General features: G+C 38.4%; 2 non-coding genes across 2 annotated transcripts; both read right to left on the bottom strand.

Annotated features, from left to right (window-relative positions):
* Window positions 1-6,226: 6,226 nt before the first annotated feature.
* Window positions 6,227-6,333, bottom strand: LOC120580372 (small nucleolar RNA R71). The gene has a single exon (XR_005646096.1). It is a non-coding gene; the product is annotated as a small nucleolar RNA R71 (small nucleolar RNA).
* An 18,984-nt stretch (window positions 6,334-25,317) lies between these two features.
* On the bottom strand, window positions 25,318-25,424 carry LOC112421477 (small nucleolar RNA R71). Its single transcript, XR_003011803.1, has one exon. It is a non-coding gene; the product is annotated as a small nucleolar RNA R71 (small nucleolar RNA).
* Between the last annotated feature and the right edge of the window lie 624 nt (window positions 25,425-26,048).

Below are 26,048 nucleotides of genomic sequence, written 5' to 3'. Positions count from 1 at the left end.
TATGCATACATTGCTCACAAAATCAAAGCTTCATGAATCAAACCAAAACAGCAAGATCAACACATGATTATAGGCATAAGCATCTCATATTAACATATCAAAAGGCCTTTGTCACATACCCACAAATCAAGGAAAAATATAACAAAAAACATAAGGAATAGGCCAAAAAGAATTGAAATGCCATGAATTAACCATGTAATATTTTTGCCAAGCTCAACATGCAAAAATGTCATAAAAACAATAAGAAATCAACAAAGAATATGCCTAAAATTTCTAGGAATTTTTATCAAAATTTCAATCAAGGCACAGGTTCAAATAGCACAAAAAGAAGGTGTGAATAGCACAAAAAAGACAAAAACGCAGAAAACCAAAGAAAACAAGCCCAAGCCCAAACCTAAAAGATCCGGATGCACAGGAGCCACAGGATTGATCCAGGGTTCTGAAACCCTAGATCAAACGGCCAGGAACAAAGGGGAATGGACCGGACTGGACCGGTCCGGTTCACTGGCTTATTTAAAAAGCAATGCTCCGGTTTATTTCATTTTCTAACCCCCTCTCTCTCTCTAAATTCAGAGCTTCTCTCTCTAAACTCTCTCATCTCACCTCTCTCCTCCCTTCTCCGGTGGTTGTTGGCCGGAGAAGATGAAGGTTCCACCGGAAACTTCATCTTCTCCGGTGAGAAGTTAGGGTTCCGACGAGCAAATCACCCAGAATTCCAATTTTTTACATTTTTCTTGTTCGTTTTTAAACCCTAAACACTAATCTGACCTTGATTTTCACAAATAAAGCTTGAAACGACGTAGATCGAAGAATTTCCACACGGTTTTGAAATGATTTTTTAGGGTTTTGAATGCGTGCGTTCAATACTCTTAAGGATCTACATCGTTTCGCATTTGTTACTTCTCTGATGCTTGTTCTTGCTTACAAAACTTGGATCCTTATGGATTTGTGTTTTGGTGTTTACGGTTATGATTTTTCTTTATGATTCTGGAAATTTTTTGGATCTTGTTTGCAGGTTTAACAGTGATTATACTTTTTAAAGAGAGAAAAATGAGTTTTACCTGAATTTTGGTTGAGATTCTTGAAGGAGAAAATCTTCGGAAAACTTGAACGTTCTTTGATTTTCTCTGGACCGAAAATAAATCGGTTTACTGGCTTGGTTTCTTCATCTTCTCCGATTCTTTCTCTCTTCTTCTCAGTGTCTTCTTCGTGATCGTGCTTGAGTCCGTTGCTAACAGCGATGGATTCGCACTCGTATTGTGAAGGAGGCGATTCAATGATGAAGATTCAGTATTGAATCTCTGAGAATTGCAGAGAATTTGATGAATTTGTTGATGATTCAATGATTCTGGAAAAACGGTTAGGGTTTTTGTTCTTGGTGTTCTTGATGAATCTGAGAAATTTTTCTGTTTTGATTCAGTTGCTGAGAAAAAGAAAATTGTATTTGTGTTTATGAGTTGGCGTGTAATCATTGCTTCTGATTCTGACTCAATGCTTTTATAGCTGACATGTGTGCATCTGAACCAATGAGAACAGGACACCTGGATCTTGGAAAAGAAATGGCACGGCTTTGGACTTAAAATGGACTTTGGACCTTTCTGCAAAAAATAAAACTTCAAGGACTAAACTGCAAATAATCCAAAAAGGACTGGAATGAGAATTGGAAAAGAAACTAGACTGAACTGCAATTTTGGAACTCTTTGAGGACCAAAAATGCAAAAATAAAAAAACAATAAAAATAAAAATAAAAATTGGTAATTTGACCAAACGTAAAGCGAAACACAAATAAAATTGACAAAACGGACTAAAACGAACCAATGGCCTAAATGAGGTACTTCAAAGTAACCTCCCCATGCCAAAATTTTATGTGAAATGACCAAAATGCCCCTAGGGCTAAAAATGACCTAAACAGAATCAAATTAACTCGATACTGACTCAGATGCAAGTTTGAAATGAACTTAACAAGGTTTACTGATGAAATGTTAAAAATCAATCTGAAAAGACTCAGAGACAGTCACAAGGATGAAAATGGGTCCCACTGCAGGAAATGACCAAAATACCCTTCTGTACGACTTTTTGCAAATTTTGAAGTAAACTGTAGAAAAAGCAATGTAATGATTCAGAGACACTTTTGAATGACTTACAAGACAAGTAAAGACATTTCGAAAAGTTTTATGCAAGAAAAACATAGGTAAAATTGTGATTGAAAATACTGCGAGGCAGAGACAATTTGAACTGTGCAGTTGAAATTTGATAATTGACAAAGTTTGAAATGAAATTGGGCCCAGTATTTTTAGGTCCAAAAACAGGGTATAACAATAAGGCCCTCATGTCTTGGTTGTGTTTTGTTGAAAAGATGTTATTGAATTGGCATGAAATCTCTAGCTCTAATTCGGGTATGTCTTATGCGGGTTTGAGTTGTGTTAATATGTAGTTGTTTTTAAAATAAAATAAAAAACATCATTTTGGTGCCAATTTTTCTTACACGTTATGAAGTTAGTGAAAGAGTTAATTATTTAATAATTGTTTATGCTAATTGAATTTGTCCTTATGAGGTATCAAATATTAATATGGTTATGTATCTTTGTGTAGATAGGCATATCTAAGATGACTTTGAAATTTTTTGTGAAAGTTGCCGGCTTGGATTGACTTATTTGAATCTGTATATTATCATAGGAACATGTGATACTGTTTAGAAGAGCTTACAAAAATAGGTTATGATATGCCCATAAGTTATTTTCATCTTATTTTTATAAACTCTAAGATATTTTATGAAAAGGAAATAAAAATTATATAAAAATATATTGACTTTATTTTTTTGTTGTTGTAAAAACATGTTATGCAGAAGCACTAATTTTATAATGGCTTAAGTAAATTATTTATCCAAATGTGTGTGTACAGTTTTATGATCATGTTCTCGTGTCCCTTGTAACACCCTAAACCACATGCAATAAATCATGCAACTAATTCAACTAATCAAGAGCTTAGATGCTACGTCTACATTTTTCCAAAACATGCATAATATAATTTTCATAAAAATTCGCAACGGAAGACAATCATCATACATAATATCTCATTACCAAGTAATAATCCTCAATACATGAGTACATAAAATCTCCATACTACATCTCAGGTTTCAAATACATAACCATAATCTCCACAAATAAATTCAACAATAGATAATGTCAATAAACATAAATTCCCGACTCCCTAATCAGAGCCTAACTAGACTCGAGCAAAAGAGAAAGGAGGTAGCTCCACGCTATCCTCAAACAACTCACTAACGAAGCAAAACAACTCAATCCTGCAAGCCGTCTACTTATTCATACAAATAGGCAGCAGGTCAACCAAACGACCACTGGGGGTTAGATATTATTCTACATAATAATCATAATCAAATAAAACATTCAAGGATTTCAAATAAATACACTTGTACATATTCAACATTCCTAGGTTATTAACTCCACATGAATATTATCACACCACCATCATAGTATATCAATCAACATATATAAGTCCACAAATTCACATCATCACAACATTCACCAAATCTAACCAATGCACATATTCACCAAGTCACACATTCAAGTATGACACATTTCACCAACTTCACGTGCATGCAATGTTCTAGGCACTTCTACATGCATGTAATACTAATTGGAGTTCGGAGATAATTTTACCGTATGAATCCACTAACGTAATAAACACATCAATTACGTTCTTCATCAACTAATGTAATAAACACCACAAATTACATTCTTCACCAAAAAACTCGACATGACTGTGAATGCATGGACTTTCAAGTAAAGACTCGACAATGCACAAATCACCAAAACTATATTATATAATTTACACCACCATATAATATCTTCACCAAACACCACCATTTGCATTATCAAGTACTTACATCCACACAATCAACAAGTCATAATTCAACAAGACTCATCATCATATTTAACATCCACAATTATCGCCACAAGTAAATAACATTGTCTCAAAAGGCACAATCCACATAAAAGATGACAGACAACCACATCATGATAGCCAACATATCAAACACCCAACAAACATTATTTCATTCTTATTTCACCATGTTACCATGTTTACAAAGCCATTTGTAATTATATGAGCATAAAACCTTATTCTGACAAAGTTCGTCTATTTTCACAAAATCACCTATTTCTAATTTTCTCAACAAAAGTAGGATTCCAAGTTCTTACACATCATAAAAACATCCCTACATATCGCCTAACATCAACGTTAATCAATCATGGTATATTCACTTCACAAAGTTCATCGTTCTCTCTAAATTCTCAAAGTAATCACTTCAACATGTTACAACAATGAAAATTAAGCATCAACAACAAGTTTATAACAAATTTCACATACCCAAATTTACCACATAATTATGAGCACGAAAATTAACATCAAAATCACAATTCACTTGATGAGTCAATAATTAGTGATTTTAATATAATATTTGAGTCTATTTTATTTAGATTGTATATGTTTTTATTTCCTTTTTAGAGCTATTTTAGTTCCATTTGCAAGTTATTTTATTTCATGAACAAATATTTCAAAGATTGTGTATTGGAGCAAAAGAAAGGAGATTTGGAGTTTATTCAGGCCAAAAATATGAAGATTTGGTGCAAAAATATGAAGCCAACAAATAGAAGTTTGGCGCGCCCCCATATTTCCTTTTGCTATTTTTGCTTCTTCGACAAGCTACCTATTTTAGTTTATTTCTGACCTAAAGCCCTTGGTTTCTTGTGCAACACTTTAGTGATCTATTTCTTAGGGCTTAAGTCATTGTTAGGCTATAAATAGAGTAGCCATCAAACTTGTATATTAATATTTTGTTCTTGGAAATAATAAGTGACAATTGTTTCTTTTAATAAAAGTTCTTCTTTATTTTCTTGTTATTTTATTTATGTTCTTCTTCTTCTTCTTCTCTTCTATGTCTACAATGAACATGAGTGGGTAGACTCTTCTTATTTTGGGATAGATGGATGAGTCTAATGACCTAATCCTAATCAAACCAAGCCTCGAACCCTAATTTTATGTAAATCTATTTTCTAATCTATTTTACCGTTCTTATAATCAATAACAAATATTAATCAATGGATCGAAAGATGAAGTTTAGTAATTGTTATTGATTCATCACAAATATTAAGCGATGGATCGAAATATGAAGTCTTAATATTGGAACAAGTGAATTTAGACAAGGATTGCAAAACATGAAAATAGTCTAGTAAACCTTGAGACAATAAAGTTTCGAGCTTCAATGATTTCAATAGCAATCAACCATGAAAATAGGCGTGGTTGCTAGAGAAACACACTCACTGAGACCGAAAGGATATGTGATAGGCTAAAGAGAAACTTGTCTTTAGAAATAGGTCCAACATAAAGTTATAGGTTTAGGGTTTGGTTTGTGAAGGGTTTGTCACCATGACGAACCAATAATCCCAAGGCGCTTTTTATTATTGTTTTGAAACCGTTAAAAATCCAAACTTTTCAACTAAACTTTCTTCTTCTAATCATTCATAATAGTTAATTGAATTCAACAACTCCCTGTCGGAACAATAGTCTTTTTACTACTTCGGTAAACCGTGCACTTGCAGATTTACTACATCAAGTTTTTTGCGCCGCTGCCGGGCAGTTAAGCAATTTAATTAACTTTTTAGTAGTGGTTAGAATTATTATTTCTTTTTTTCCTTTTCTTCTTCTTTCTTTCTTTTACCATTAACTTCTTGGGTTCTTGTTCTTTTATGCGTAGAAGCAAAAGTCTTGGTGAATTCGTTCCCGAGATCGAAAGGTTCTTGCATAAAAGAAAGAGAGAAGCACGAAATAATAATGCTATGGCTGTGAAACACTCTCTTAAGGAGTATGCAACCCCTTCTACGGAAGAGCCACATGCTATTATTGTGCACCCAACGGTTGAAGGTAACAATTTTGAAATTAAGCCTGAACTACTTAACTTGGTGCAGCAAAACCAGTTTTTCGGATTACCCACTGAGGATCCGAATCTGCATATTTAAACTTTTTTAAGACTCAGTGGAACCTTGAAAGCTAACTAAGAGGCCGTAAGGCTACACCTCTTTCCTTTTTCCTTAAGGGATAGAGCTAGTGCTTGGTTCCATTCATTGAAAGTTGGTTCCATCACTTCATGGGATCAACTGAGGCAAGCATTCCTTGCCCGATTATTTCCCCCTTCTAAAACTACGCTAAATTGAGGGATCAAATCACACGATTCACTCAGAAAGATGGGGAATCTCTTTATGATGTGTGGGAGAGTTTCAACGAAATGCTTAGACTTTGTCCCCACCATGGTTTAGAGAAGTGGCTTATAATCCACACTTTTTATAATGGCTTATCATATACCATAAAAATGACTGTTGATGCAGCTGCAGGTGGAGCTTTAATGAACAGGAACTATACAGCAACATATGCCTTAATCGAGGACATTGCCCAAAACCACTGTCAGTGGACTAATGAGAGAGCCACCACTGCTTCTTCACCCTCTAAAAAAGAGGCAGGTATCTATGAAATTTCTTTCCTTGATCATCTAGCTGCTAAGGTTGACGCACTTACACTAAAATTTGACAAAATGAATGTTACTGTTGTCACTCCTGTTCCTGTATCACCTCATTGTGAAATTTGTGGTGTATTTGGCCATATTGGTGTTGATTGCCAGCTAGGTAGTGCTATTGAAGGTGTTGAGCAAATGAACTACGCTCAATACAACCAAGGAATGAGGCAAAATCAAAAATTTTATAAAACCCCTCAGAATTCCTATGGACAAATGGCACCACCTGGCTATGCAAACAACCAGAGAGCCCCTCAGCAATCTAGTTTGGAACTTTTAATGGAAAGTTATGTCATGAATCAATCTAAGCAGCTCCAATAGCTTAAAAACCAAACCGGATTTATGAATGACTCTCTTTCCAAACTCAATTCTAAGGTAGATTCTATTGCTACTCATACTAAAATGCTTGAAAATCATATCTCCCAAGTGGCCCAACAGGTGGCTGCTCCCTCTCAAACACCGGGAGTCTTTCCTGGTCAAACCGAGGCCAAACCCAAACCCCACATAAATGCTATTTCATTAGGGGGTGGTAGACAATTAGAGGATGCCATTGCAAAAGCTAAGAACATTGAGGGAGAGAGTGTTAAGCTTCAAGGTGAGAAAGCCGTAATAGAGGATGAAAAACCGCTTGATAAACCTAAAGTCCCTTTCCCACTAAGGCTTGCTAAGCTTAACTTGGAGGCACAATTTAATAAGTTTGTTGATATGCTTAAAAAGATATGCATTAATATTCCTTTTGCGGAAGCTTTGTCTCAAATGCCTCTATATGCTAAATTTTTAAAAGATATCTTCTCAAAGAAAAGAAAGATAGAGCATGATGAGACAATAGCTTTGACTAGGAAAAGTAATGCTATCATAAAGAAGTTGCCTCCAAACCTCAGAGATCCACGTAGTTTTGCCATCCCTTGTCTGATTGGAAGTGAGACCATTGATAAAGCCATGTGCGATCTAGGAGCTAGTGTTAGCTTGTTGCCTTTGTCCCTCTTTAAGAGGATGGGTGTAGGTGAGTTGAAACCTTCCGAGATGACCTTGAAGTTAGTTGATCGTTCTACTATCTACCTGGCCCCATTTTTGCCTGAATTGCCTTTTCAGGTTTTCAATCCAGCGGGGTGCTCATTCTTGCCTAAGCCGCCCTTTCGGGTTTTCAACTTAGCGAGCCTTTTCATTTTCATGCATTTTCATTCTGTTTTTTCATTCTTGCCATTGACCACAGACTATCCTGGAGGAGAACCTGCTTGTAACATATATTGAAATAGACATCAACATACTCTCGCTCATGCATGTTTCATTTGAATGTACCCTGTTGCTCAGGTTTGCTTTTCAAAATAGACAAAAAGTTTTCAATTTTCAAAATGTTTGTTTCAAGCATTGTCATTATCAAAATAGAAAGAAAATGTTTTTGTACATAGCTTTGAAAGTAAAAAGAAAAAAATAGAGTTTCAAACAAAAGCAAAGGCTCAAATTGATGTATAAGAGTGGTGACCAGCCAAAGGCATGACTCCACGGATTCACAAAGCTTGGAAAATGGTAATTTTATTGGTTGGTGGTACATTGAACACAGTAATCATGACATTTCCTAGAAACTTTGAATTCGCAAGCATAGGAGCTTTTGATGAAGATGGTCATTAACGGCAGCAGATGCCCCAAGGGGGACGGTGGTTGGCCAGATATAGTTACTTGCCTTTTGTTTCAATCTCATTTTTGCATGAACCGCCCTTTCGGGTTTTCGGCTCATCGAGACGCTCATTCTTGCCTGAGTTGCATACAATCTCAGCGAGCTTTTCATATTTTTTTTTTGTCCCTTATTTTTGCCTGGACCGCCCTTTCGGGTTTTCGATCCACCGGGAAGCGCATTTTTGCCTAGGCCGCCCTTTCGGGTTTTCGACCTACCATGCTGTTCTTTTCATATTTCTAGGCAAAGTATTTCTTGACTATATCGGCATTCACTGGATTCGGAAGTTCTACACCATCCATGTGTGTAAGGATTAAAGCACCACCGGAGAAGGCCTTCTTTACAACATAAGGACCTTCATAGTTAGGCGCCCACTTGCCCCTTGGGTCGGGTTGCTGGCTTATCCTCCTTTTCAATACCAGTTCCCCCACCTTGAATTCTCGAGGATGGACTTTCTTGTCAAAAGCAGTCTTCATTCTTGCTTGATATGAATGTCCACGAGCCATGACATCCATACGTTTTTCCTCAATCAAATTCAACTGGTCATACCGGCTCTGGCACCATTCAGCCTCGGATAACTTTGCTTCCATGATCACACGGAGAGATGGGATCTCCACTTCCAAAGGAAGAACTGCTTCCATACCATATACAAGAGAGAAAGGGGTTGCCCCGGTTGAACTGCGCACAGTAGTACGGTAGCCATGCAGAGCATAGGGTAACATCTCATGCCAGTCCTTGTAAGTGGTTACCATCTTCTGGACAATTCTCTTGATATTCTTGTTGGCGGCCTCAACAGCACCATTCATCTGAGGTCTATAAGGAGAAGAGTTATGATGCTCAATTTTGAATTCTTCACAAAGAGCTTGCACCACATTGTTGTTCAGGTTGGTACCATTGTCGGTAATAATCTTACTGGGAACACCATATCGGCAGATGATGTTGTTCTTGATAAACTTAGCTACCACTTGCTTGGTCACATTGGTATAAGATGCTGCTTCAACCCATTTGGTGAAGTAGTCAATTGCCACTAAGATGAAACGATGACCATTTGAAGCCTTCGGTTCAATTCTTCCAATCATGTCGATGCCCCACATTGAGAACGGCCATGGGGATGACATAACATTGAGAGCGTGCGGAGGCACATGAATCTTATCAGCATAGATTTGACATTTGTGGCATTTTCTGGCGTACTGGTAGCAATCATGCTCCATAGCCATCCAGTAATAACCTACTCGTAACAACTTTCTTGACATAGTATGCCCTGTAGCATGGGTCCCGAAGGTACCGTCATGTACATCATGCATTAACTGCTCTGCTTCATGTTCATCAACACATCTTAACAATACCATGTCATAGTTTCTCTTGTACAGAATCTCTCCATCTAACAGGAATCTACTGGCCAATCTTCTCAAGGTCTTCTTGTCTTGTTTGGAAGCACCCGGCGGATACTCACGGCTCAGCAAGAACTGCTTGATGTCATAGTACCAGGGTCTATAGTCAACCACATTTTCACCAGCCTGATCGATCACATCCCCAATAGCAAACACATGTGACGGTCTTTCAAGGCGTTGCACTTTGATTATTGGCACATCATTCCAATGGTTTACTCGAAACATGGAGGATAGAGTAGCAAGAGCATCAGCCATTTGGTTCTCATCACGAGGAATATGGTGCAGCTCAACCTTTGTAAAATATGTCAGCAAACGCCTCGCATAATCACGATAAGGAATCAATTTAGCATGATGTGTCTCCCATTCACCCTTTATCTGATTGATGACGAGCGCGGAATCTCCATAGATGTCGAGGTGTTTGATTCTCATGTCAATTGCTTCCTCGATCCCAAAGATACATGCTTCGTACTCAGCCATATTGTTGGTACATTCGAACAAAATTCGGGCGGTAAAAGGAATGTGATGCCCCTGCGGGGATACAATGACTGCCCCAATTCCTTTGCCATAAGCATTGACAGCACCATCGAAGACTAAACCCCACTTGCTATTGGGATCTGGACCTTCATCAATCAACGGTTCTTCGCAGTCTTTGGATTTCAAATACATGATCTCTTCATCGGGGAAATCGAATTCAATTGGTTGGTAATCATCAAGAGGTTGGTAAGCAAGGTGATCGGCAAGAATGCTACCTTTGATTGCCTTTTGAGTTTTGAACACAATATCATATTCAGACAAAAGCATCTGCCAGCGTGCAATCTTCCCAGTAACGGCCGCTTTCTCAAAGATATACTTTATCGGATCCATTCTGGATATCAGCCAAGTCGTATGATTCACCAAATAATGGCGCATGCGTTTAGCAGCCCAAGCTAGAGCACAACAAGTCTTCTCAAGCATTGTATACCGAGTTTCACAATCGGTGAACTTCTTGCTTAGATAATAGATAGCATGCTCTTTCTTTCCAGTTTCATCTTGTTGACCAAGTACACATCCCATGGATTCATCAAATACTGCCAAATACATAATCAAAGGCCTTCCTTCCACGGGAGGGACAAGGATAGGTGGTTCCAGCAGGTAATTCTTGATGCTATCAAAAGCTTCTTGGCATTCATCATTCCATACAACAGGCTGGTTCTTTCTAAGTAGCTTGAAGATCGGCCCGCAGGTTGCAGTCATATGAGATATGAATCGGGAGATGTAATTCAAACGTCCCAAGAAACCTCTGACTTGCTTCTCTGTCTGTGGAGCTGGCATTTCTCGGATGGCCCGGACTTTATCAGGATCGACTTCAATGCCCTTTTGGCTGACAATGAAGCCTAATAACTTCCCAGACCTGACACCGAATGTACATTTGTTGGGATTCAATCGCAGCTTGTATTTTCTCAACCTTTCAAACATCTTTGTTAAATATTCAACATGCTGCTCCTCATCTGCTGACTTCACAATCATGTCATCCACATATACCTCAACTTCCTTGTGAATCATGTCATGAAACAGAGTGGTCATTCCCCTTTGGTAGGTAGCACCAGCATTGATTAGGCCGAACGGCATCACTTTGTAGCAGAAAGTACCCCATGGAGTGATAAAAGATGTCTTTTCTCTATCTTCAGGAGACATTTTGATCTGATTATAACCGGAAAAACCGTCCATGAAGGAGAACACCTTAGATTGAGCAGTATTATCAACAAGCACATCAATATGAGGTAATGGAAAGTTGTCTTTTGGACTGGCCTTGTTCAGGTCTCTGAAGTCAACACACATCCGGACTTTACCATCCTTCTTTGGCACAGGCACAATATTGGCAACCCATTCAGGATACTCAACTGTCATTAGGAAACCCGCATCAATCTGCTTTTGAACTTCACTCTTAATCTTGAGAGCCATATCAGGATGAGTCCTTCTCAATTTCTGCCTGACGGGAGGACATTCAGGCTTGGTAGGGATCCGATGCTCCACGATCATAGGGTCTAGACCTGGCATATCTTCATAGGACCATGCAAAAATATCTGGATATTCCCGGAGGAGCTGGATGATCTTCTGTTTAACCCCCTCCTCTAGAGTAGCACCAATCTTGATTTCTCGCTTGTTTTCCTCGGTACCTATGTTGATAAGCTCAATCTCTTCTTGGTGAGGCTGAATGGCTTTCTTTTCTTGCTCGAGTAACCGAGTAATCTCATATGGTATGTCATCACCTTCCTCATCTTCGGCTTCATACACAGGGAAATCAAAACTTGGAGGAACCGTAGGATTACTGTGTTCAACGGGTTTATTATGGTTCAACCTGCATATAATGATTGGATGATTTTAGAAAGAGTTTTTTTTTCATGCAGATTTTTGAAATTAATAAGAAAATACGGACATTTTGGTTTTTTTCTGGCATTACCATTATTTCCAAGGGAAAAAGCACTAAAAAAAGTAGTCGTGGAAGAAACGACAAAGTTTTATTAATCAACGGCAATGCCGAAACAAACATGCCCTTACAGAAAATATCACTCTCGCTTTGGGCAGAGCGAGAGGATTGTTATTTTGAAAACAAAGCATTAAAGCAACAAGACACATTACTCAGAAACATGCATGATTGAAGGAATGTCAATGGCATCCCAATCTCTCGTAATGCCTCCTGGTGTAACAAATACAGGCCTGAGACCAGATCCAGTGGCTTCTTCAGAGATAGCATTAACAAACCCTGCACTGTGGAAGACTCCCGAGGAAACCCTTGATGACGGGGAGAACCCGAGACCTTCTTTACGCTTGTTCTCACAGAGCTGTATCACCTTGCCCCAACCGGCAGTCTGACCGTCCTGAATAACCTTCTGAGCATCTTTCAATGAAGCCATAGCAGCCCCAGCTTTCTTAGGTTCTGCACCTTCAATGGTCAAACCCTGGAAAGCAGTCCCTTCAGCAGACCCTGCTTCAATACAAGAAAAGGAAGACAGCTGGCTGACTAGGTATGCCTCTTCACCATGAATGGTAACAAGCTTTCCCTTCCTTGTGAATTTCAACTTCTGATGTAAGGTAGAGGTTACCGCACCTGCATCGTGTATCCACGGTCTTCCCAGCAGACAACTGTAGGATGCATTAATGTCCATCACTTGGAAGGTAACCAAGAAATTCTCAGGGCCGATGGTTATCGGCAAGTCTATCTCCCCCAGCACATTCTTTCGAGATCCATCAAAAGCTTTGACCAAGAAAGTACTCCTCCTCAAAGGGGTCCCACGGTAGCTCAACTGGTCTAGAGTCGTCTTGGGCATTACATTGAGGGAGGAACCGGTATCCACCAACACATTTGATATCATGTCTGATTTGCAATTCACCGAGATGTGTAAAGCCAGATTGTGACTCTTTCCCGCTTCCGGCAACTCTTCTTCACTAAACCAGAGGTTGTTACAAGCAGTAATATTTCCCACTATGCCACCGAAACGATCTACCGTAACTTCGTGGTCAACATAAGCCTGCTCCAGCACTTTCAACAAGGTATTCCTGTGAGCCTCAGAGCTTAAGAGTAATGACAAGACAGATATCTTCGAAGGAGTCTGCAGCAACTGATCAACGATCTTGTAGTCGCTCCTCTTTATTATCCTCAGAATCTCATCTAAATTCGAATCCTCTATAGATTTGCCTGACTGGTTCACATCTGTAGCAATGGGTGAAACAACGGTTGGAGTTACTTCTTCAACTGGCGGAATGGTCGGTGTAGCTACCTTCTGCTGAAATAATGGCGGACGAACCTTCCCGCTTCTTAGCGCTGCAGAAGTCCCTTCGGCAATATTGCTTACTGTGGCGAAGGAGGCTAGAGGCACCTCTACTCCATTTTCTATCATAGTAGCATTGTATTTGTATGGAATAGCCTTGTCCGAAACATAAGGAATTGGTCCTGGCAACCTTATCACCAAAGGCTCAGCATTCTTCTTCAAAGGTACACTTTTGACAGGCGGATCGTGAAAAACTGGCACAATCACGCAAACATCACTGACAGTCAGAAGATTATCATTCATCAAGTTTTGGATGTCTTCTTGAACAGTATAACAACCCAAAGGATCACGGAGGCATCCGAGACACTTGGCATGATCATGGCTGAACAGAGAGGCTTTGCACAGCTTGATGTGTAGAGGTACCAGAGGAGTTGCGACGTTGCGGACATCAAGTCTAGGAGCTTCCTCACACACTTCGATCATATTCACAGCGGCATGATTTGGAAGAGGATTGTCGAGGACATGTGGGACATTATTCTCAAAAGTCAGCTTTCCTTGATCAATGAGCTTCTTCACAATATACTTCAAAGCATAACACCCCTCGACATCATGACCTAAGGCACCCTGATGAAAATCACATTTGAGATCAGACCTGAACCTTGGAGGCAACGGATCAGGTGGGGGTTTGCCCTGCCTAGTCGTGCAGTGTCCTCTCTGGAGTAAAGTTGGAAGCAACTCAGCATACAACATTGGTATAGGAGGAAAAGTTGGTCTGGTATATTGCTGCTGCTGTTGTTGTTGTTGAACCGGCAACTGTTGTTTCATCTGTTGGGCAATTGCGTTGACGGGCACTTGAGGCTGGCCCGGTGGCAAAGGGTACTGATGATAAAATGGCGGGAAGAAAGGATGCTGAGAATACGGCATATATGGGTATGACGGAGGCATTTGAGCTGCATTGATAGGTGCAACAGTAGCCATGGATTGACCGGCTCCAGCTGACACCATCCCCACTTCCGTTTCTTTCTTCTTGTGGTGTCCATTACCATACCTCTTCGATGCACTCGTAGAAGATTCAGCTTTCTCAAACACAATGATTCCATCCCTGACTGCTTCCTCAAGACGGGTTCCCATAGTGACCATCTCCGAAAAGTTGTTCGGGGCAGCGATGATCATCCTCTCAACGTAATCTTTCTTCAACGTCTTTAAGAACGTCTGGGTCATTTCTTCTTCATCTAAAGCAGGAGTGATACGGGCAGCTGCCCCTCTCCACCTTTGCGCATATTCACGGAAACTTTCCTCCTTTTTCTGAGATAGGGACATGAGAAACTCCCTATTCGGCTTCAATCGAGTGTTAAACCCGTAGTGGCTCTTGAAAGCAGCGGCTAATTCATCAAAGGTATGGATGTCATTCTTGCTCAAACTAGTATACCACTCAGCGGCATCCTCCATCAAACTATCCTGAAAACAGTGGATCATAAGGGAATCATTGTCTTTGTAATTGCCCATCTTTCGGACGTATTTGATGATGTGGTTTTGAGGGCAAGTTAGCCCGTTGTACCGGTCGAAATCCGGAATTTTGAACTTTTTAGGAACATCCACTTTTGACACTAAGCAAAGATCTTGAGTTTTGAAAAAGTCCGCATTCCCTCGATTGGCCTTGATCTCATGACGGAGTTCTTTAGCAAGTTCCTCCATCATCTCTTCCATGGTCTTGGTTACGGGGATACTTCCGTGCTGTGTGTTGATGTTAACACCTTGGGGCAGGGTATGCACAAGAGGCTCAGTGACAGCCGCTGTTGTTTGTGGCAAAGTAGCATTGATGGAGGCAGCATTTGTTGCAGAGATCAGAACATTGTTAGCAGTGCTCGAAGTGCCCGCTGCAGTACTGGGAGTGAAGAACGGTGGAAGCCCATACGGAAACCCCACTGGCATAGTAAAGCGATTGTCTGCAGAAGTGGTGGGGAGCACTCTTGTAGTTACTGGTGCAGCTGTGGTTGTAGGGATAGCTGTAGCTGATTGCTCTTGAGCAGCTAGTAGAGCAGTCATGACGTCATTAGCTTTAGCCAATTCCTCCTTTAGAGAGGCTAACTCGGTGCGAAGCTGAGCGTTCTCTTCTTCCATAGCCCTTTTTTTTCTTCTGTATTCTCTGGTTCGATCAATTCTATCTGGTTCGTAAACTCTCTGAGCACGAGCCACTTTTCACACTGCGGCAGAGGAACCAGGAAGTAGTGAGCAATTGGAAGCCTTTGTGACCAATGCATGATGCATATGATGCATGATATGCAAATGCGAATGCAAAAGACTTATTTTTTTCATCGAAGGATTTTAAAACGAATTAGAAATCTTGCAAATAATCAAAATTACACAACATTTTCAACAAGGTAAACAAATAAAGCTCTCAAGCATAGGAAGTAGTCGGAGCATCATCGGAATCGGAATCTGAATCACAGTATCTGTCAAAGAAGTCTCGTCGTCCTCTGGCTCTCTTGGAATCCCTCATAAGCAGCTCGTCTTTCTCTTCCAATTCCCTCCGGACCTTAGCTAGTTCCTTCTTCAACATCAGATTCTCATGAGTCTTCTGCTCATTTCTACCATCCAAAGTCATGATTAGATTCTCGGCTTGATCGTACCGAGCTTTCCATACTTGCTTCTCACGACTTTCCATAGCTAGATGTTCCTGATACACATCTTGAGTCGCGGGGAGTAAAGGTAGAGGCATAGATGGAGTGGATGAAGACACGTATCTCATAGCTGGATAAGGCATACCAATCTCCTCAGCTCGGTCTGTCACCCACTGAATATAAGCCTCATGAGCAACACCGGATCTCACACCTAGATGCTTCACACTCTTCTTTCGAACCTTGGACCAAGCATCCATGAAAGCTTTCCTTTGTCCGGTAGGAGCATTCGTGTAGAAGAAGAACTCTGGAGACGTAGCAAGATTGATGGGCTTCGACTTCATAGGGAAACCAAACTGTCTCATAGCAAGCTCGGGGTTGTAGTTGATTCCCCCACGGGTACCAAGAAGAGGTACATTGAGAAAATCTCCACAACCCATGATAATTTCCTTCACTTGAGCGGCAGGAGTGAGCCAGACGACCTCATTAGGAGTGAGGGCCATAATCCGCTGCGAGTAGGACCAGTTCTCCGAGTTATCATGGAAGGAACTCGGAAGGTGCGAAATAAACCACCTATACAAAAGAGATGTGCAGCAAAGAATATACCCACGGCCCTTGAGAGTCCTGTCATGAATGGCGTGGTAGGTATCCGCTAGCAAAGTAGGAACCGGGTTCTTGGAATGAAAGATCTCGATAGCATTCATGTTCACGAAGTTGTCAAGGTTCGGAAAGAGAATGAGCCCGTAGATAAGCAAAGCAAGAATAGCCTCGAGTGTATCCTGACGAGTAGTACCGAGATTAGCCTGATCAAGAAGATACTTCGAAGTGAACCCCCGGATGTGAGACTTGGTAATAAGATGGTTGGAGACGTCGGAAGTCTTGAGGTAGAGATCCTTAGCAATAACCAGAGGAGTAAGAGAAGTCCCGGGACCGGTGAAAGGCGTCTTCTCGGCTATAGGTAAACCCACTAGATTGGAGTAAGCCTCGAGAGTAGGAACCAACTGGAAGTCCGGGAAAGTGAAGCAACGGAAGCTCGGATCATAAAACTGTACTAGAGTGTGCACTAGCTTCTCATCCACATCGGTTCGGAGTAAAGTAAGCAATCCCCCATACCGGAGTCGGAACCCTGTTTGACTCTTGACCTTGAGTGCCAACTCTCTCAAACTAACCAAATCCACTTCCTTGAACTTGTAGCACTTGGTCTTCTTCATACCTGTGATTATTTACAAAAAATTTCTATTTGTTTAAACCCTTCGATGAATGCATGAAAAATGTTTATGCATGAATGTATGTATGCATGATTGTGTTGTTTAGTTACAATGTGGGTTTGAGATTCAAAGTAACGGGGCTACGGATGGACACGGCGTCCGGTGAACTAATGCTTTGGATAGTAGTAACCAAGGTTCTAACACAGTTCCCAAACTGCAACCTCTCTCACATATATCATGGTAGTACAGGACGACACCCGTTCCATGATTATTTGTGAGAAGGTCTAGTTTGAGTGTAGTATCGCGTGACGACTAAAGTTTGAGACAACACTCAATTTAGCCACCGCACTACGTCCTAAAAAGGCTAGGATGGGTTTGGTAACTACGGTTCATAGCTTCGTCGAACAATTGAAAGTGAAGTGCCTAAGCATGACAACACACGCCGACAATATCACCTTCAAAATGCCTCAGCTATGTGAGATTGATCGCATAATCCAATACACGAGGCAACCCCCGGATCGAATTGTCGATTATATCTCTACCTAAACATAAGTTCACTCAGCCCGGGTATAGGACTTTTGATATTCTCACCCCACACGTCAAATGAAAATAAACAAGTATTCACATATGTAAGCAATAAAACAAAGCGTAAATATAAACTAAGGAAAACTAGGCGCGACCCGCTAAAAAGAGTCCCCAGTGAAGTCGCCATTTCTGTTATCATGGTTTTTGGGTGCCAAGCCATTAATTGGACTTGTACCTTTCGACCGTTGATATCTCTCTTTTTTCTTGGGAAGGGTAAAAGGAGAAAAACCCTTGAGTTTCCGAATTCGGGGGTCGTTTTCGCTACGGGAAGGTGTTAGGCACCCGGAGCGATTATGGTATTCCATAAGAACCGCTCTCCTAAGTTGATTTCTACGCTTTATTTTTATCGCTTATTTGTAAAAAAGAAGGTATGATTAGTTAAGAATGGGGGGTGAGAAGAAGTAGAATTTGATTTTATTTCGGCTTGGATGAGTTTTGACTCATTGCCTACGTACCCTTTTAAGGGATCAAAACCGGCGTAGTTCTTGCTAAGAAAGACTACTTTTTTGTTTTAATTGTTTGATTTTAAGTTTTGAAAAAAAGGTTTTGAAGAAGGAGATTGGGAGGCTTCATGAGCATTAGATTTAGCAAAAAAAAGTGGGGTTTGATTAGTGATTAGAAAGAAAGTCTAAATGATTAAGATGAATTGAATTTTTCTTAAGAAAAAAGAAAAGAAAAAATGAAGTGTTGACTTCACACTTATTATGAAAATTTTTGAAGTGAAGTTCAATTGTTTTTTTTTAAAAAAAGATGGATTTTCTCTAAGTGTTTAAAACCTAAACGCTTATTTAACCATACAATCCTATGCATACATCTAAGGTGAGTGTGTGCGTGTCGGTGCGTCATAGTGTCCATAGTCCATATTACAAAAATTGCCTAAATACATTCTATGGCCCCTTTGCCAAGCTACAAACCAATGATAACAAATTACACCTCTAAATGAATTAAGACTTGTAAAAAATAAATGCTAAGCTAGAGAAGGTGGAGGAAATGCTAAATGGGATGCATGAAACATGGAAATAAACTTGTTAGTGAAATAAGGCATAAAGAGTAGCAAGAGGCAAAAGCGCATAAAATGCCATAAAGATAGTAACAAAATGGTAATAAAACCTAAAATTTTGATATGAAACCTAAGGCATTTACAGCTTCTAATTCTCATGCTATAGCAAGTTTGAAATAGTTTCTTTTATCTCAAGCTATAAACATAGGATCATTAGAAACAAACAAGCTTAGCTTCATACCAATCTTTTGGAATGGAATTAGCATTTTATTACTTTCTAGAATATGCATACATTGCTCACAAAATCAAAGCTTCATGAATCAAACCAAAACAGCAAGATCAACACATGATTATAGGCATAAGCATCTCATATTAACATATCAAAAGGCCTTTGTCACATACCCACAAATCAAGGAAAAATATAACAAAAAACATAAGGAATAGGCCAAAAAGAATTGAAATGCCATGAATTAACCATGTAATATTTTTGCCAAGCTCAACATGCAAAAATGTCATAAAAACAATAAGAAATCAACAAAGAATATGCCTAAAATTTCTAGGAATTTTTATCAAAATTTCAATCAAGGCACAGGTTCAAATAGCACAAAAAGAAGGTGTGAATAGCACAAAAAAGACAAAAACGCAGAAAACCAAAGAAAACAAGCCCAAGCCCAAACCTAAAAGATCCGGATGCACAGGAGCCACAGGATTGATCCAGGGTTCTGAAACCCTAGATCAAACGGCCAGGAACAAAGGGGAATGGACCGGACTGGACCGGTCCGGTTCACTGGCTTATTTAAAAAGCAATGCTCCGGTTTATTTCATTTTCTAACCCCCTCTCTCTCTAAATTCAGAGCTTCTCTCTCTAAACTCTCTCATCTCACCTCTCTCCTCCCTTCTCCGGTGGTTGTTGGCCGGAGAAGATGAAGGTTCCACCGGAAACTTCATCTTCTCCGGTGAGAAGTTAGGGTTCCGACGAGCAAATCACCCAGAATTCCAATTTTTTACATTTTTCTTGTTCGTTTTTAAACCCTAAACACTAATCTGACCTTGATTTTCACAAATAAAGCTTGAAACGACGTAGATCGAAGAATTTCCACACGGTTTTGAAATGATTTTTTAGGGTTTTGAATGCGTGCGTTCAATACTCTTAAGGATCTACATCGTTTCGCATTTGTTACTTCTCTGATGCTTGTTCTTGCTTACAAAACTTGGATCCTTATGGATTTGTGTTTTGGTGTTTACGGTTATGATTTTTCTTTATGATTCTGGAAATTTTTTGGATCTTGTTTGCAGGTTTAACAGTGATTATACTTTTTAAAGAGAGAAAAATGAGTTTTACCTGAATTTTGGTTGAGATTCTTGAAGGAGAAAATCTTCGGAAAACTTGAACGTTCTTTGATTTTCTCTGGACCGAAAATAAATCGGTTTACTGGCTTGGTTTCTTCATCTTCTCCGATTCTTTCTCTCTTCTTCTCACTGTCTTCTTCGTGATCGTGCTTGAGTCCGTTGCTAACAGCGATGGATTCGCACTCGTATTGTGAAGGAGGCGATTCAATGATGAAGATTCAGTATTGAATCTCTGAGAATTGCAGAGAATTTGATGAATTTGTTGATGATTCAATGATTCTGGAAAAACGGTTAGGGTTTTTGTTCTTGGTGTTCTTGATGAATCTGAGAAATTTTTCTGTTTTGATTCAGTTGCTGAGAAAAAGAAAATTGTATTTGTGTTTATGAGTTGGCGTGTAATCATTGCTTCTGATTCTGACTCAATGCTTTTATAGCTGACATGTGTGCATCTGAACCAATGAGAACAGGACACCTGGATCTTGGAAAAGAAATGGCACGGCTTTGGACTTAAAATGGACTTTGGACCTTTCTGCAAAAAATAAAACTTCAAGGACTAAACTGCAAATAATCCAAAAAGGACTGGAATGAGAATTGGAAAAGAAACTAGACTGAACTGCAATTTTGGAACTCTTTGAGGACCAAAAATGCAAAAATAAAAAAACAATAAAAATAAAAATAAAAATTGGTAATTTGACCAAACGTAAAGCGAAACACAAATAAAATTGACAAAACGGACTAAAACGAACCAATGGCCTAAATGAGGTACTTCAAAGTAACCTCCCCATGCCAAAATTTTATGTGAAATGACCAAAATGCCCCTAGGGCTAAAAATGACCTAAACAGAATCAAATTAACTCGATACTGACTCAGATGCAAGTTTGAAATGAACTTAACAAGGTTTACTGATGAAATGTTAAAAATCAATCTGAAAAGACTCAGAGACAGTCACAAGGATGAAAATGGGTCCCACTGCAGGAAATGACCAAAATACCCTTCTGTACGACTTTTTGCAAATTTTGAAGTAAACTGTAGAAAAAGCAATGTAATGATTCAGAGACACTTTTGAATGACTTACAAGACAAGTAAAGACATTTCGAAAAGTTTTATGCAAGAAAAACATAGGTAAAATTGTGATTGAAAATACTGCGAGGCAGAGACAATTTGAACTGTGCAGTTGAAATTTGATAATTGACAAAGTTTGAAATGAAATTGGGCCCAGTATTTTTAGGTCCAAAAACAGGGTATAACAATAAGGCCCTCATGTCTTGGTTGTGTTTTGTTGAAAAGATGTTATTGAATTGGCATGAAATCTCTAGCTCTAATTCGGGTATGTCTTATGCGGGTTTGAGTTGTGTTAATATGTAGTTGTTTTTAAAATAAAATAAAAAACATCATTTTGGTGCCAATTTTTCTTACACGTTATGAAGTTAGTGAAAGAGTTAATTATTTAATAATTGTTTATGCTAATTGAATTTGTCCTTATGAGGTATCAAATATTAATATGGTTATGTATCTTTGTGTAGATAGGCATATCTAAGATGACTTTGAAATTTTTTGTGAAAGTTGCCGGCTTGGATTGACTTATTTGAATCTGTATATTATCATAGGAACATGTGATACTGTTTAGAAGAGCTTACAAAAATAGGTTATGATATGCCCATAAGTTATTTTCATCTTATTTTTATAAACTCTAAGATATTTTATGAAAAGGAAATAAAAATTATATAAAAATATATTGACTTTATTTTTTTTGTTGTTGTAAAAACATGTTATGCAGAAGCACTAATTTTATAATGGCTTAAGTAAATTATTTATCCAAATGTGTGTGTACAGTTTTATGATCATGTTCTCGTGTCCCTTGTAACACCCTAAACCACATGCAATAAATCATGCAACTAATTCAACTAATCAAGAGCTTAGATGCTACGTCTACATTTTTCCAAAACATGCATAATATAATTTTCATAAAAATTCGCAACGGAAGACAATCATCATACATAATATCTCATTACCAAGTAATAATCCTCAATACATGAGTACATAAAATCTCCATACTACATCTCAGGTTTCAAATACATAACCATAATCTCCACAAATAAATTCAACAATAGATAATGTCAATAAACATAAATTCCCGACTCCCTAATCAGAGCCTAACTAGACTCGAGCAAAAGAGAAAGGAGGTAGCTCCACGCTATCCTCAAACAACTCACTAACGAAGCAAAACAACTCAATCCTGCAAGCCGTCTACTTATTCATACAAATAGGCAGCAGGTCAACCAAACGACCACTGGGGGTTAGATATTATTCTACATAATAATCATAATCAAATAAAACATTCAAGGATTTCAAATAAATACACTTGTACATATTCAACATTCCTAGGTTATTAACTCCACATGAATATTATCACACCACCATCATAGTATATCAATCAACATATATAAGTCCACAAATTCACATCATCACAACATTCACCAAATCTAACCAATGCACATATTCACCAAGTCACACATTCAAGTATGACACATTTCACCAACTTCACGTGCATGCAATGTTCTAGGCACTTCTACATGCATGTAATACTAATTGGAGTTCGGAGATAATTTTACCGTATGAATCCACTAACGTAATAAACACATCAATTACGTTCTTCATCAACTAATGTAATAAACACCACAAATTACATTCTTCACCAAAAAACTCGACATGACTGTGAATGCATGGACTTTCAAGTAAAGACTCGACAATGCACAAATCACCAAAACTATATTATATAATTTACACCACCATATAATATCTTCACCAAACACCACCATTTGCATTATCAAGTACTTACATCCACACAATCAACAAGTCATAATTCAACAAGACTCATCATCATATTTAACATCCACAATTATCGCCACAAGTAAATAACATTGTCTCAAAAGGCACAATCCACATAAAAGATGACAGACAACCACATCATGATAGCCAACATATCAAACACCCAACAAACATTATTTCATTCTTATTTCACCATGTTACCATGTTTACAAAGCCATTTGCAATTATATGAGCATAAAACCTTATTCTGACAAAGTTCGTCTATTTTCACAAAATCACCTATTTCTAATTTTCTCAACAAAAGTAGGATTCCAAGTTCTTACACATCATAAAAACATCCCTACATATCGCCTAACATCAACGTTAATCAATCATGGTATATTCACTTCACAAAGTTCATCGTTCTCTCTAAATTCTCAAAGTAATCACTTCAACATGTTACAACAATGAAAATTAAGCATCAACAACAAGTTTATAACAAATTTCACATACCCAAATTTACCACATAATTATGAGCACGAAAATTAACATCAAAATCACAATTCACTTGATGAGTCAATAATTAGTGATTTTAATATAATATTTGAGTCTATTTTATTTAGATTGTATATGTTTTTATTTCCTTTTTAGAGCTATTTTAGTTCCATTTGCAAGTTATTTTATTTCATGAACAAATATTTCAAAGATTGTGTATTGGAGCAAAAGAAAGGAGATTTGGAGTTTATTCAGGCCAAAAATATGAAGATTTGGTGCAAAAATATGAAGCCAACAAATAGAAGTTTGGCGCGCCCCCATATTTCCTTTTGCTATTTTTGCTTCTTCGACAAGCTACCTATTTTAGTTTATTTCTGACCTAAAGCCCTTGGTTTCTTGTGCAACACTTTAGTGATCTATTTCTTAGGGCTTAAGTCATTGTTAGGCTATAAATAGAGTAGCCATCAAACTTGTATATTAATATTTTGTTCTTGGAAATAATAAGTGACAATTGTTTCTTTTAATAAAAGTTCTTCTTTATTTTCTTGTTATTTTATTTATGTTCTTCTTCTTCTTCTTCTCTTCTATGTCTACAATGAACATGAGTGGGTAGACTCTTCTTATTTTGGGATAGATGGATGAGTCTAATGACCTAATCCTAATCAAACCAAGCCTCGAACCCTAATTTTATGTAAATCTATTTTCTAATCTATTTTACCGTTCTTATAATCAATAACAAATATTAATCAATGGATCGAAAGATGAAGTTTAGTAATTGTTATTGATTCATCACAAATATTAAGCGATGGATCGAAATATGAAGTCTTAATATTGGAACAAGTGAATTTAGACAAGGATTGCAAAACATGAAAATAGTCTAGTAAACCTTGAGACAATAAAGTTTCGAGCTTCAATGATTTCAATAGCAATCAACCATGAAAATAGGCGTGGTTGCTAGAGAAACACACTCACTGAGACCGAAAGGATATGTGATAGGCTAAAGAGAAACTTGTCTTTAGAAATAGGTCCAACATAAAGTTATAGGTTTAGGGTTTGGTTTGTGAAGGGTTTGTCACCATGACGAACCAATAATCCCAAGGCGCTTTTTATTATTGTTTTGAAACCGTTAAAAATCCAAACTTTTCAACTAAACTTTCTTCTTCTAATCATTCATAATAGTTAATTGAATTCAACAACTCCCTGTCGGAACAATAGTCTTTTTACTACTTCGGTAAACCGTGCACTTGCAGATTTACTACATCAAGTTTTTTGCGCCGCTGCCGGGCAGTTAAGCAATTTAATTAACTTTTTAGTAGTGGTTAGAATTATTATTTCTTTTTTTCCTTTTCTTCTTCTTTCTTTCTTTTACCATTAACTTCTTGGGTTCTTGTTCTTTTATGCGTAGAAGCAAAAGTCTTGGTGAATTCGTTCCCGAGATCGAAAGGTTCTTGCATAAAAGAAAGAGAGAAGCACGAAATAATAATGCTATGGCTGTGAAACACTCTCTTAAGGAGTATGCAACCCCTTCTACGGAAGAGCCACATGCTATTATTGTGCACCCAACGGTTGAAGGTAACAATTTTGAAATTAAGCCTGAACTACTTAACTTGGTGCAGCAAAACCAGTTTTTCGGATTACCCACTGAGGATCCGAATCTGCATATTTAAACTTTTTTAAGACTCAGTGGAACCTTGAAAGCTAACTAAGAGGCCGTAAGGCTACACCTCTTTCCTTTTTCCTTAAGGGATAGAGCTAGTGCTTGGTTCCATTCATTGAAAGTTGGTTCCATCACTTCATGGGATCAACTGAGGCAAGCATTCCTTGCCCGATTATTTCCCCCTTCTAAAACTACGCTAAATTGAGGGATCAAATCACACGATTCACTCAGAAAGATGGGGAATCTCTTTATGATGTGTGGGAGAGTTTCAACGAAATGCTTAGACTTTGTCCCCACCATGGTTTAGAGAAGTGGCTTATAATCCACACTTTTTATAATGGCTTATCATATACCATAAAAATGACTGTTGATGCAGCTGCAGGTGGAGCTTTAATGAACAGGAACTATACAGCAACATATGCCTTAATCGAGGACATTGCCCAAAACCACTGTCAGTGGACTAATGAGAGAGCCACCACTGCTTCTTCACCCTCTAAAAAAGAGGCAGGTATCTATGAAATTTCTTTCCTTGATCATCTAGCTGCTAAGGTTGACGCACTTACACTAAAATTTGACAAAATGAATGTTACTGTTGTCACTCCTGTTCCTGTATCACCTCATTGTGAAATTTGTGGTGTATTTGGCCATATTGGTGTTGATTGCCAGCTAGGTAGTGCTATTGAAGGTGTTGAGCAAATGAACTACGCTCAATACAACCAAGGAATGAGGCAAAATCAAAAATTTTATAAAACCCCTCAGAATTCCTATGGACAAATGGCACCACCTGGCTATGCAAACAACCAGAGAGCCCCTCAGCAATCTAGTTTGGAACTTTTAATGGAAAGTTATGTCATGAATCAATCTAAGCAGCTCCAATAGCTTAAAAACCAAACCGGATTTATGAATGACTCTCTTTCCAAACTCAATTC

This window comes from Medicago truncatula, chromosome 4, assembly GCF_003473485.1.
Source record: "Medicago truncatula cultivar Jemalong A17 chromosome 4, MtrunA17r5.0-ANR, whole genome shotgun sequence".
NCBI classification, from domain to species: Eukaryota; Viridiplantae; Streptophyta; class Magnoliopsida; order Fabales; family Fabaceae; genus Medicago; species Medicago truncatula.
This window is presented reverse-complemented; position numbering and strand designations above follow the sequence as displayed.